We start from the raw sequence: 13,196 nt of genomic DNA on the forward strand, positions 1-13,196 counted from the left end.
GCGACCAATTATGAGAACATTAACGCAGCCCGAGGTCTTTAAACGCACCACCAACAAATGGTTTCCATTCGGTAAGCCAATTTTTGTTTGTTTGTCTTGTTTTGAGCCTCCGAGGAATCTAATATAGGTTAATAAGAATGAAGCTACAAATGCAAACAAAAGACAAATAAATTGAGACTGACAAGTGAGTCCTCTATAATGAAGGCCTTGTCACAGCTCTAAAATATCAGCTATTGTTGAAGCAATAGAACTTTCATAATGTTCGTATACAATAGTTGCCAGGGTACTACTAATTATTGGGAAAAATTAAATACCTTTTTTTTTTTTATCTTCTTGTGTAGGGTCTGTAACACATTGTAAACAGAAAAAAAAAAAGAAAAAAAAACGTGTGTGCACCAGGTCTAATGAGGTTTCATCCAGAAGTGAGATCTCATGAGCACGGTACGCTGAGGTTTTACGCTGACGTCGGGTTCGGCGATGTTCCGAACTCGAGCTTTCATTCGTGTAATCAAACTTTTTAAAAGACGGAAAACTTTTAATTCAGTGGATGAATAATCGGTGAATGAAACATTTTGCGGTGATAAATGTTTGCCTTACATCATACGCGCGAGCTAACACAGGGACATAAAGCGGCGCACAAGCTTGATGTATAGAAGCTGTGTGAGGTCTTCAGTCCCGGGTGTAACATTGCCACAACACACACACACACACACACAGGCGGCCAAGAAAATGATTTGGGTCAGTGGGTAATTGCATTCTGGGACCACGGGGGACTTGTCGGCAATTAATCCCGACGACGACGAGCCGGTTGAAATACGCGTGCTTGTCCCGTTTGCCGTCGTGTCGAAACGGTGACGGATGTTGACACGTTTTGACTCAGCACAAAAAGATTGTGATGTTGCGGGATAAAAAAAAAAAAAAGGGGGGGTTTATGTTAATGGGAAAATTATAGCTCTTGCCACACAATTCAGTCCTAGCCTCAAAGCTCGTGTCGGGGCTCCGGGTTAAGGATAGGGTTAGGTTAGTTAGGGTTTAGTTTCAAGAATAAGATTTAGGGTTTAGTTTCAAGAATAAGAGTTAGGGTTAGGGGAAGTCATCCCCCCAAAATTTTTTGACAATAATATTGTCTATGCAGCCCCACCAGTCTAAATGCGGTATTCTGGTTAATATTGCGTTAGTGGAATATGAGTTAAGCAGTAAGATCCAGCCGTTTTTTTATCAATATCAGAAGGCGGCCATTTTGCCACTTGCTATCAGGTGAAAATGACATCACAGTTGATCACATCTCAGGTAACATCCAATCACAGCTCAGCTTCAGAAAACAGGTGAGCTGTGATTGGTTGTTGTCTGGGCAACTGGCAAAATGGCCGACCCCTGAGATGGCTAAAAAACGGCTGGATTTTGCTGCATAAACAGAATATCATGTTTGGACTCGAGCGATCACATAAAACATATTGTCAAGTCGCCGGACTGTAATTTCTTCACGTTTTTCCAATTCAGTCGCGTTAATCCGCACGATGTGTTTTAGGGTTTAGGTTACGGGAATGTTTAGGACCCTGTGATTGACACGTATAAAAGGTTTAGTTGGGTTGTCTTTTAAGTAACTTGCCTGCCAGATAATGTACGCTAAACAACACACTATCATTTCCGCATGAAAAAAAGATGTGCCATTAATCCGAGAAACAGAAAAGTTAATTAATTCACCAGTCCCTCAATGATCATCATGTTAATCATGTCTGACCTTCCGCCACCTCTATTTTTTAATCAACCTAACTGTTGAAATGTAAATTACGGCCAGCGTTCCATCTCACTTCGTAGAAGTTTACCTCATGTAACGTCTTTTCAACCGACATTTTATACATTCAAATGATGACTGTAGAAAGTAAGACTGAAATCTAACATGTCTTACTAATCATTCTAAATTGGTCAAATAACAAAAGAGTTTGTTTGCTATGAGAATGCTTGAGCTGTTGAGGAGTACGTATGACATCATTGTGAACCCAGAAAAAAAAAACACCAGTATGACAAAGACTTGTAACTTGGATTTACTGTACTTCTTATAGTATATTAAACTTTTCTGGTCAAAATGTTGACCTTTTCCACCCGAAATGCCACATTTTCTTCATTTATAATACAAGGTTAATGAAAAAAATATTATTTTATTATATATATATATATATATATATATATATTATTTTATTATATATATATATATATATATATTATTTTATTATATATATATATATATATATATTATTTTATTATATATATATATATATATATATATATATATATATATATATATATATATATATATATTATGTTATTATATATATATATATATATATATATAAATATATTATTTTATTATATATATATATATATATATATATATATATATAAATTGTTGTTCCCTTGCGTCTTTGCTGCTTATGTCATCCTAACATTTGTGTATATTACATGAGTACGTTATTATTCTAAATGGTGTGGTGTTTTTGGCAACAGGCCGCCACAGTCATTTGAACATCTTTAGAGGCTGGCTGGCATCTGGGAGTGTATCAGTCACACACAGCCAAAGTGTGTCCCATTAGCCTGCAGCGGCCCGGCTGCCTAATCTCAGTTTAATCACTTAGCGGCATCCCATGCTAAACGAGAGGGGGGGAGGAGGATGCAGGAAATGTCATTTCTGGCACAGCGCTAGTTTGGCTGTCCGGGGCGGTTAGCTTCATGACGATGCATTTCCTTGACTGGTTAAAAATGCTCATTGACAGTTAGTGGAAATGTGCACCAGAAGACTCATATGAAACGCTTTCTTTTTTGACTCCAAACCTCAAGTGGCACATGCTCGGCAACGTAAATTACCCAAAAAATTGACTGAACATTTTTGGCTTTTTTCACACAAAAAAATACTTTATTCTCGACAAATACTACTTTACCGTAATTATTATTATTATATCTTTATTCAAAGATTCTGATTTTGACTAAAAAATAATAACAATTCCTTGTGAATTACTTATTCATTCTCATTGCTTCTAGAAAAGTTATCTCCTTAAATTAAATGTTATCTCTTGAGATTAAGACTTTATTCTCATAAAAATATTAAATTATTCTCGTAAAACTACATGCAATCTTATGCTCCAAAAATACAAATATATTCTGTAAAAAAATGTAATTGTATTTAAACAAGATTATTTATGTGTATGCATTTGTGACTAAAAAACAAAACAAACAAAAAGTCTTGTAAAACCTTGATTTTATCTTTAAAAAAAATACAACTTTATTCTTGTAAGAGCACAACTTTAACTCAAGTATTGCTGTTTTGTAAATCGCTGTTGTCTGGCCGAAGCCTCATAAATCCCAATTTTAAAAAAAATATATACTTTTGGTCAGTCCACACTCGTGTGGGTGTCACTTTTACAAATTATTGATCAATCTAAAGTGTTGAAAAAAGCTTGCTCTCTTTGATGATGCAGCAGTTGAACAAACATGCCGTTTTTGGGGTCTCCTGACATATTTGGAGGTGCAAGTTTTTGGCCCGATGCCAACACAAATGAGGGAAAAGGCCTGAATGAGAAGAAAACAGAGACCCACAGGTAACGCAAGATTGCAGCCGCAGAGAGCGCGCATTTATTAAATCAGCCCAACCGGTTTGAGGGAGAAGGGGGAAGAGGGGGCAGCAAATCCAAAAATCCTTCAAAAGTGCTTAAAGCCCAAGAGGAATAAATGGAAATACGCTGCCACTATAATGGCACACGTGCGTATAATCTCCAATCGGCACTCTAAAGGCGTTAACAGTAAATAGCTGTTTGGGAAGGGCTAGCATTGCTTAAGGATGACTTTAAGCAGGAAAAACAGAAAGTAATCAAAACCTTTAAAGTGATTAATGACATACAGATAATCTTCGCTTGAGCTGGGTCAGGATCGGCGGCGGTGTAATTGCTCTCGTTAATCACGTATTAATTTGTTGACTTGTTGAGATTTCTTTTCAGACGACTTGCCAACGTCTTGAAATTAAGGACGAAAGTAGAAAAAGAAGAGTGAGCCGAGATTAAGTTTCTGAGTGACGGACCCCGACGGTCAGTAGGACTTTTTAACTAGCAGACGAATGACTGTCAATTAAAAGAACTCCGATAAAAACTTTAATTCATGCAATGATTTCGAAAATGCTTAGTTGTTATAGCCGCAATCAGAAAGACATGGTAGTTAAAAGGTTATCATTTATCAGATCAATTCCCAGACAGCAATGTCTGTTGTCATGACATCTTTACCAAAATGATGTCAATATTTGCAAAACACAAAGACCCAACCAACCACAGGTCAAAACAATGTTTTTGTTGTTGCTACCCTTTGAAGTGAAAAAGGGGCTTTTCAAAATATGTAGAAGTTGGCCTGAAGGGAAAATCTGAGAATTCCAAACGAGCTATACATGTATGACAAGTAACTAGAAGGCTATCGTACCTGCAGTGTAAACAGGCATTCACCGAGATTCAGAAGTGGGAGATAATTATTGCACAATGACAGGTTTTTTTGCCTTGAAAAATGATAATTGTTTCTTTTTTTAAATACCAGAGCTATTTTCATATGTCATATACATTAATGCCAACAATGCTTTCTTTTTATTTTCAATTAAAAACATAATAGATTGATACCAGCAGGGTCAGCGGTCGATAAACAAGATTCAAAGCTGAGCAATGTGTCATTTTCAAAGACAAGTGTTTTCTGCTTTAAAGTGGAAACGGTTAATTCCATCCATTTAAGCTTGTTACCATGTAAACAAACACCCCAATCGCCAAATGTTCTACCATTTTCCGTTCACCTTCGTTTGGAATGCGACATTGCTAGCATGCGCGATAGCAACAGGTAAACAATAAATGAGCTCAAAACATTATTGTCTTGTAATCGAATAGACAAAACAATACTTTTTGCAGTTTTTAGTTAAACAAGCGCTATGGAATAATATGACACTGTTCGCCCGGAGGAACCAAATAAAATTAAAAAAATATATATTTAAATACACATTTAGCACGCAAGCAGGATGAACAAGCGCTAGCTAAAGCAATTTTTTCACAGCCAACAGTTTTCTGGCTTGAAATGAAAAAGAAAAAAAAAACGTTTTTCAAAAACTTCCCGACCTATTTGCAAATGGTCATTGCTGTGTGAACAAATGCTCAAAAAGACCCTTTTTTTCTTCTTTTTTTTTTTTAAACATTTTCAGTTAAACAAAGCCCTTCAGAACCAGACCTTGTTGGCCTGGAGCCACAACTAGACGGGTACGATAGCAGCAGGTCCACGGGTGCTTCGTCGTCTTCAAAGGCTCAGTGATAACTTGCTAGCTCCCCGCGCCAAACCGACAAGATAAGGACATCTCTTGGCCCTCGCAGCCAAGTCAAAGTTAGCGCTCTCTTCACATCCCCATTTCGTCCTCCCGTGTTCTCCACCCAATGTTTGAAGTGTGAGCGTGGGAGCTGGAAGCAAGGAAGGCAGGAAGGAAGAAAGGAAGGAAGGAAGGGAAGACAACACTCTTAAAGGTACAGTCGCTATCTTCCGTCTTCAAAGGCCTCAGGCACAGACAGAAAATTGTACCAAAATCTTTGTTTGTTTTTGTGGTCTCGCAGCAACCATTTCAGCCTTAATACACACCAGACTGCAGCTTCTCCAGACACTATTAATCAATAAAAAGAAGGTACTCACAGCTCCTCTGGATCAGGGAAGCGCAACAGGAAAGCAAATGGCAGACAAACTTGTGCGCAGCCCAAGTGACTCACATCCCTTTTTCTCTGCTGATCACTGTCGAGCATCGCAAGGGAGGTAAACATTTCCAAATATGGAGAAAGTATGAAGTCAGCAATGGAGAGCAATGTCGCTTTTGGTTTGCTTTCGCTGGGAATGTCAAGAGAGAGCCAGTGCTGCGGTGCATACCTCCGAAATCAAAATATTGGAAGCTGCAAGCGGCGATGAACGGGACACTGCAACTCCTTTTTCATGGCAAATTCTCAGAATGATCTTAACTAAAAACGCTATGGCAATTTAGCCAATTTAGCTGCGAGTGTACCGAGTAGGAGTACGTTCGGACTAATTGTCGCAAACCAAGATGGCTGACTTCCTATTCATTTTGAGTCCTTGAGACTTTTAACTTTGCCAGCAAGCTGAATTCTCCCGTCGATACATTTCGCAACTGACCTTTTTTAGGGCGGGACATGCAGCTGTGACGAAACCAGGAAGCGCAGACGCCGGGGGAAACACACAAACCCAACATGGGACGCTGCAATTAATTCTGTTCTCGCAGAATTTGCTCACCGTTCCCTTGTTGAATGTTGAACAGCGAGAAGCGCTTGGTGCATTTTTATCTGGTAAAGATGTTCTTGGTTTTTTTTTTTTCTTCCTAAGACGAGACCGAAAACCACATTTTCATCCGTTGACGTGATTGGTCAAAACAAAACGTGCACAAGATGCCGCGGATAGTTATGATAAAAGTGTCCATCAATTTTGGTGACAATTAGCAAAACAGATACTTTCTCTCACTTTTGAGTCCAGGAAATACCTTTAAAATGGTCGTTCCAAATTACAATGGTAAACTTTTTGTTGAATTCATTGCAAAAAAACAGCTTAAAACCAAAGTGTCCCATTTGCCATTCAATAACAGACTTTTTTGTGTGTGCTCTCATGACATACAAGTCCATGTTGATTGCTGGAACTGATGTTGGTGGCAATTTATAAAAAAAAAAAAATGTCTTGAGTCCTGGAATTCACCCCAAAATGGTTTCATCAAAACAAAATGGTGGACTTCCTGTTCAATTTCAGACTGTGGTTCTTAAAACTTTTTGTGTTTCCTATTGGATCTCAGCACCATGGATGAAACTTTTTCTCGAGTTCTGAGAATCTAAACAAAATGATAATCAAATTTTTGAATCCACCAAATGATTTAAAAAAAAACTCAATCGTCGAAATGATCCAACTCTGACGCCATGCTTCACCCATATTATCTCCCCAAGGTAGAAAAAGTATTAAGATGTTGCCCCTTTATCTACGCTAGTTTGTTTGAAATCTGAATTTTACAAACTCATGGTAGTCACGAGGTTACATTAAACGCAATCAGTAGCAGGCAAAACAACAAAGCGCTTTTCACATGTTTTCATAACAAGCGCAGCAGTTTGTCCCCCAATAACTCCAATTGATGCTTGAATGAAAGACGCGTCCTAGAAAAATGCTTCTTCACAGGGTGTTTATCCCACTTACGAATTGACTTGCAATAATTACCGCGCATTCCGCCTGTCCGCCGCTGCCCCCCCCCCCCCCTCCCTCCGGTGGCTCTATTTCGCAGAGAAAATTAATATCCAAGAAACTTGTAATCTGCTCTTGCGTAACAGGAATTTGTCTGTGGCTTTTATTGCTCAATGTTGCAGGATACGCAGGATACATCATGTGTTTGCTAAATTGCGTGTTTGCCGCATGCAGCACAAATCGTTGCTAGCGGACGCTCCAAAAGGGGGAGTTGTATTCACGGAGATGATCAGAAAGTTCATCCACTTGCTTGATAAGTCAGACAAACAGGTAGAAAGTCGAATCCACCGCATAGAATTGGGATGGAAAGTCGACCCGTCTCGATGTAACGGGGTATCACAAGCCCTTTTCGAACAACATGTTGCCCCATTTCCTTCCCTGTGTTTCTGTTGTGTATAAGCAACCACCGTATTAAACAGTGGTATCAAGTGAGCCGGCAATTTTCTAGCGTTGGAGGTAGTATCCAAAGCCCCTTTCACGCTGTTTGATTAAGCCCCCATTTTTACTTTCTGTATCACTGTTCTTTATAAATGTCACCGTGTAACCGGTACGGAATGTCTGTATTGATGTGTAAAGGGGGGGGGCTTTGTCGACTGAGCAATTTATTGCCTTTCCAGGTAATGACAGCCCTACTTGTTTGATTCTAATATTTTTGTTTTGGTGTTTTTCTAAACAAAAAAAAGTACCAATAAGAATACAGTTTAGTGTTAACGTACATTATCGTTAATAGTAGTGGTATCGAAAAGAAAAAAAAAAAAGAAAGAAAAAGAAAAAATAGTAGTGGTATCGTTAAAATCTTAACCCGACCCTTTTCCTGATTGTGAGTATGGCAATAGCATGACATCATGAATGACTTCAAGTCTGAAGTCATTCATGGAAAACATTGGCTCATTACGCCTTCTTACCAGGTTTCACGCGGCTACGTTGAAGACGTGAACATCGTGAACATCGTGACGGATAGCAGTTCACGTATTGTGAAATTAAGTGCTCACAAGAGTGACCGAGCGCGCACTTTAGCATTGTTGGCGCGCCCCCGCTTGCGTACGCAGCGTGTCGCAACATGTCCCGCCCTCCAGGACAGTCAAACTAAGCTCAAGTACTTTGGCTCAACAAAATTGACCAATCCAGTCCATGAGAACATGACAAAAGAAAATCGATATAATATCCCTTTAAATATTGCATGTTAGCAGCGTTGGTTAGCGCATTCAATATTTAAATAAAGGATGGCACAGAGTTGTACGCCGCATTATATGTAAATATGTTACAATGATTGGTATATCAACATTGAATGCGATGTTAATATAGAACATTACAGTTATTCCATATGTAAATATTGATAAATGAAGCAACTCTCGTGCGGTTATGTTGGATAGGACATTGATTAAATTCATGATGTATTTTTTTTGACTGGTGCGATTTACAGTATACTCTGAAGCGACTATTAGTCCAAATTTTGGTAATATCTTTCATGTTCAATGATTGAAGATTAACTGTGAATTACGTTTGTCAGTAAATCCACAGTCACGATCGTCAGGAGGACTTGAATGTGTAATAAAATGTCTGTCTGTCTTTCCTGCGCTGCTGCTAATATCACCTTCATCACTGCTGACCCCCGCGGCACTCCTGGGGAGTCATCAGACTTTAATTATACCTTTTTAATCACTGCAATGTAATCTGCGGAGTAAACGGACCCTCTTTTTTTTTTTCATACATTCGCTCGTAATCTGCTACTTTGTTTAACAAAAGCGCTCATTTCTTTCCCGTGAATGAACGTCAGTGAGTCGTCTCCTTGCCGTATAGAATTCTTCCCTCTTGGAATTGCTGTCATTATTCTTGTCGCAAATGTGTCACTTTTGGGGGGGGGCCTCAATGTGGCCTAGTAACTTTAGCACTTTTTAGGCGCGTGTAATGCTTAAGTTGTTTTGGAATCTCTGAATTCCCAAAAATCCAAATAGGGTGGATGCAAAAAAAACAGTTTCAAAGAGTTGACAATATTTGGCTTGAAACTAGCATTTTAGGGTGAATCCTATAGAGCTTTAAAGGTGAAAGTTAAAAAATTGGATTGAAAACCACAGTCACTGATATACACAAAATTGGGTGAAGGACAACATGCTTTAAAGTGAACAGCAAGTTGGGTATTTTGTTTTCAAGCCACTAAACTCCAGGACAAATTTGTATTATTTTTTTTTAAATAAGTCCCATCACACTTTGTTGGGAAAAGTACATAACTCGTCTTTCAAAAGATTTTCTGTTCATCTGATTCATCACACAACGCAGTTCGAAAAAAATGTCCTTTTATAAAAAGGTAGTCTGCCGCTTGCGCAACAAAAACTGTTTTCATGTTGTTTTTCTTCCGCAAAACTGCAGCAATCAATGCATTACCAAACCAAAAAAATATTAAGGCCACTTACGAGAGTGCAGACCTCTTCCAAGGCTTAAACATTTGCTGGCCGTGAAATCAAAGTGCACTCACTTCATTGTTGCGTCATATTGTGATGCGGAAAACTATTAGCGCTGTGATTCATTCATTCCTGCCTATTTTTGAGTACGAAAACATATTCATAGGAACTTGTACATCAATCGCAATCATTGCAAAGCGATTTTACACACGTGGCAGTTAAGAAACAAACAGTATTGCGACGTCAACGCGCTTTGACTCGGCGTCGGAATAAACGAACAGGGAAAAAGAGTCTGACTGTACTTGTTAAAAAGAGGGCTGTGAATTTCAAATCAATAATGCCAACCCCATACCCCCCCCCCACCACCCCCACCCCCTTCCCGCCCCGGCACCCCTTGAGAGCAGCCGCTATCAAACCGCATACATCTGCGTCGCTCAGAACCATTTCTGACTGCATTAAACGCGGCGGCGCTCTTTTAAAAAATAAAAAAAGGACACGTTTGACAGTGTTGATGATGTTAAAAGTTGAAAGACGCCTTTGAGCCGCGGACCCTCCTGGTGGGTTCATCGCAGTCGCTCAGGCACATTTTAATGGGGGTACGGCGGCGGCTCCGCGTGAGTCGACTGACTGCTAAAACGTTACATGAAGAACTTTGAAATGAAGTTTCAGCTTCTACAGGTACGACCAGCGCCATATTTCGTCCATAGGTTTTTGGGGCGATGGCTCAGTCAGTCAGCCACAATGGTTCTCCGTGTTGCGGTTACCTCGACCATGCCCACTGGGAGCAATTTAGGGTTCAGTGTCTTGAACCCGGGACACTGACGCCAAACAGTTGGAGCTGGGGTTCGAACCGAGCCACAGCCTGCTTGTTTAACACCACGTCAACACCAGTTTTACACCAGCGTCAACTGCTATAAGACCGGAAACAACAGCATGCTGATCTTGTCAAATCAAGGTATAGGGACAGACTGATTATCAGCCGGGCCGATTATCGTCCGGGCCGATTATCGGTGCCGACACTTGGCATTTAGACAAATATCAGCATCGGCCTTTTTACGAATCTGAAGGCCGATAAAGCTGGTATCTCACTGAGCGCAGTGAGCGATGAATGCTTGCAAACGTAGCGGATTTGGGGGTTTTTTTCATCAGGATTTGTAAAATGTTGACAGACAGTTTTTACATATTCAGACCTTTTTTCACTGTCTGCAAAGATCTTTTGAAACCATCTATGAACCCTGATGAAAACCCCAAAATTAGCTGGATTCGAATGCATTTGTCGCACAGTGAGATGCAGGAACTTTTCATTTATGGATCTATTTAAATTTCTACTTTATAAAAAAATGATGCTGACATTGGGAACTCCTTACACTTTTCTTTTTTTTAATTACACAAACAAAAAAAAACAGTTACAATAAAGACACGTTTAAATTTTGGAAAACTTTATTTACAGTAGAAAACTTAAGTTAACTATTTACTTGTTTAGTATTTAATTTAGCTTAACAAATCCTGATGACCCTGCAATTTTTGTTAGAATTTTTAAACAAAGCTGTCAATTTAGTTTAACATTAAAAGAAAAAGCTTTTCTTTTTTTCTTTTTTTCTTAATGTCTTCTCTTTGACTGCAAATGATTCGTTATTGTCCTCCTTGCCTACTAATAATCAGTATCGGCCTTGAAAAAGCCAAATCGGTCCATCACTATCAAGGTGCCACCGTGTACTGTACAGGGTTCACTCGGGATCAAACCCCTACTTGAATAGCATAGTCCGCCTCCTAGCGCCAAAAACTAGCATGAGTACCGTTTGATCATTTTGTTTTCAACTGGTGTTCTATGGAGATGATATGCAGAGTGAGTACGATTCGCTCGAAACCGCAGCGTTGTTGTTGATGACCTTTTATGGTGCGACGAGAAGCGGCGGGCGACCAGTCATCGGTCTGTGAGATCAAAAAGAAAAACTGCTTGCCAGTAAGAATGTTTCAATAAAGAAAGCATAACGTGATTATATTAGGCAATAAGCATCCACTGCTACAATCCGCACAACCTTTTGTCAACCTTATAGACGATGGAATTTCTTTACTTTAAAAAAAACAACAACACAACACTCTTTAAACTCTTGATTGTCATACAAGTGTAAAACGACTTATGTAAAATATACGCCTTGATGCATTCAATGTTGGCGAATCACCGTTCTAAACAAATAGCGAGGCTTTACTGTACCTAATGAAGCGGCCCCCGTTTCAGATCCCAATTCACCCCCGCTTTCAACTTTAACCCCGGCCTTGGCTCACTTGTGTGTTTTGCAGTAACGTCATTATATTATCTGCTAACTGCTAAGTAGTGATAGGAATTTTATTACAACAAACATTGAGCAATAAAAAAAAACTGCACGGTCTGCCTGGTGAGCAAACTGCAATTCTGTGAAGTAAATCCTACCTTTGCCCTGCGATACACTTTTTTTTTTTCAATCATTGCGATGTGTACTGTACCTACTACGGCGACCGTGCTATATTACTCGTGATTATAGCCAAACCTGCTCATAACAGAAATGCACACACCAATGTCCGACATTTATTTATTTGCCTTACATGTTGTATAAACTCTTCATACTAATTAATATATACTTCTGGTTAGATCTCAGATTTGTCTACTTGTAAACCAACCACTATGCCACAGGAAATTGTCCAATTTCACTTAATTGGTTAGAAAAAAACGATCATCTGTTTACTACAAATAATGTTTCTTGGCTCATCTTTCTATGCCAATGACAAATAGTATTTCTTCCATGAGATCGCAGAAGGTACAATTAAGCTGTGTGCGCAATTGTTAACATTCATATAACAAAATAATAGCTTTATTTTCAACTGAAGCCTAAACTTGACCTAAGGTGAGTAAATTTGTGAGTAGATTGAGGCAAAATCATCATTATTTCAGAGTTAAGGTACAATGTGTGCCTTGGTTCAATAACGAATGAGAGGCTAAGTATGCTTCAGTTGTATTTAACGTTTTACGAGTACAATATATTGGCATTTAACTTTAACAACACTAAACTAATTCTGAGTGCAATACATTTGAATCGAATATATGTCCCTATTGTGATGGTAAAGAGGCACACTTGACACTTCCCAGCATGCTTTGCAGCACTCCTTGTAAACAGTTGTGAATCATGTTTGTGCTTTATTTGATTTGTTTGGAGTGTGTCTATGATGATAACAGATAAAAGGCCGTTCTTGTTATTATTGGTGGATACTTTTAAATATTAAGAGTGCATAGCAACATTCTTTTTTTCCCAGAAATACTTAGTGTAAAATGTTTGAGAACCTCTAATATAACCTGTTTTGAATGTGAAACCTTTTCCATAATAATAATTATAATTATAATAATAACAATAACAATAACAAACTCATTATTGTAATGTAATAGTAAACAACTAAAAGTACTCATTATTAAACTGGTTTCATGAGTAATAATATCACATTTAAAGCCCCTGTGGCAGTTTGACGAATCTGCATCTTGGACTC

General features: G+C 38.7%; 1 protein-coding gene across 4 annotated transcripts in view; it reads right to left on the bottom strand.

Moving 5' to 3' along the window:
• The window catches only part of lpp (LIM domain containing preferred translocation partner in lipoma), a 119,094-nt gene that overhangs the window by 105,155 nt on the left and 743 nt on the right, over window positions 1–13,196 (bottom strand). Inside the window, exon 1 of one of the 4 annotated variants that reach the window (XM_086090263.1) lies at window positions 5,692–5,745. The exons of the other annotated variants lie outside the window; for them this stretch is intronic. The gene's annotated coding sequence lies outside the window, so the exon portion shown is untranslated. Of the gene's footprint in view, window positions 1–5,691; window positions 5,746–13,196 lie in introns of those variants that run through there. 4 annotated transcript variants of the gene reach the window in all.

The sequence above is a fragment of the Leptonotus elevatus genome, chromosome 11, assembly GCF_054856555.1.
Source record: "Leptonotus elevatus isolate MCC_2025b chromosome 11, RoL_Lele_1.0, whole genome shotgun sequence".
Taxonomy (NCBI): Eukaryota; Metazoa; Chordata; class Actinopteri; order Syngnathiformes; family Syngnathidae; genus Leptonotus; species Leptonotus elevatus.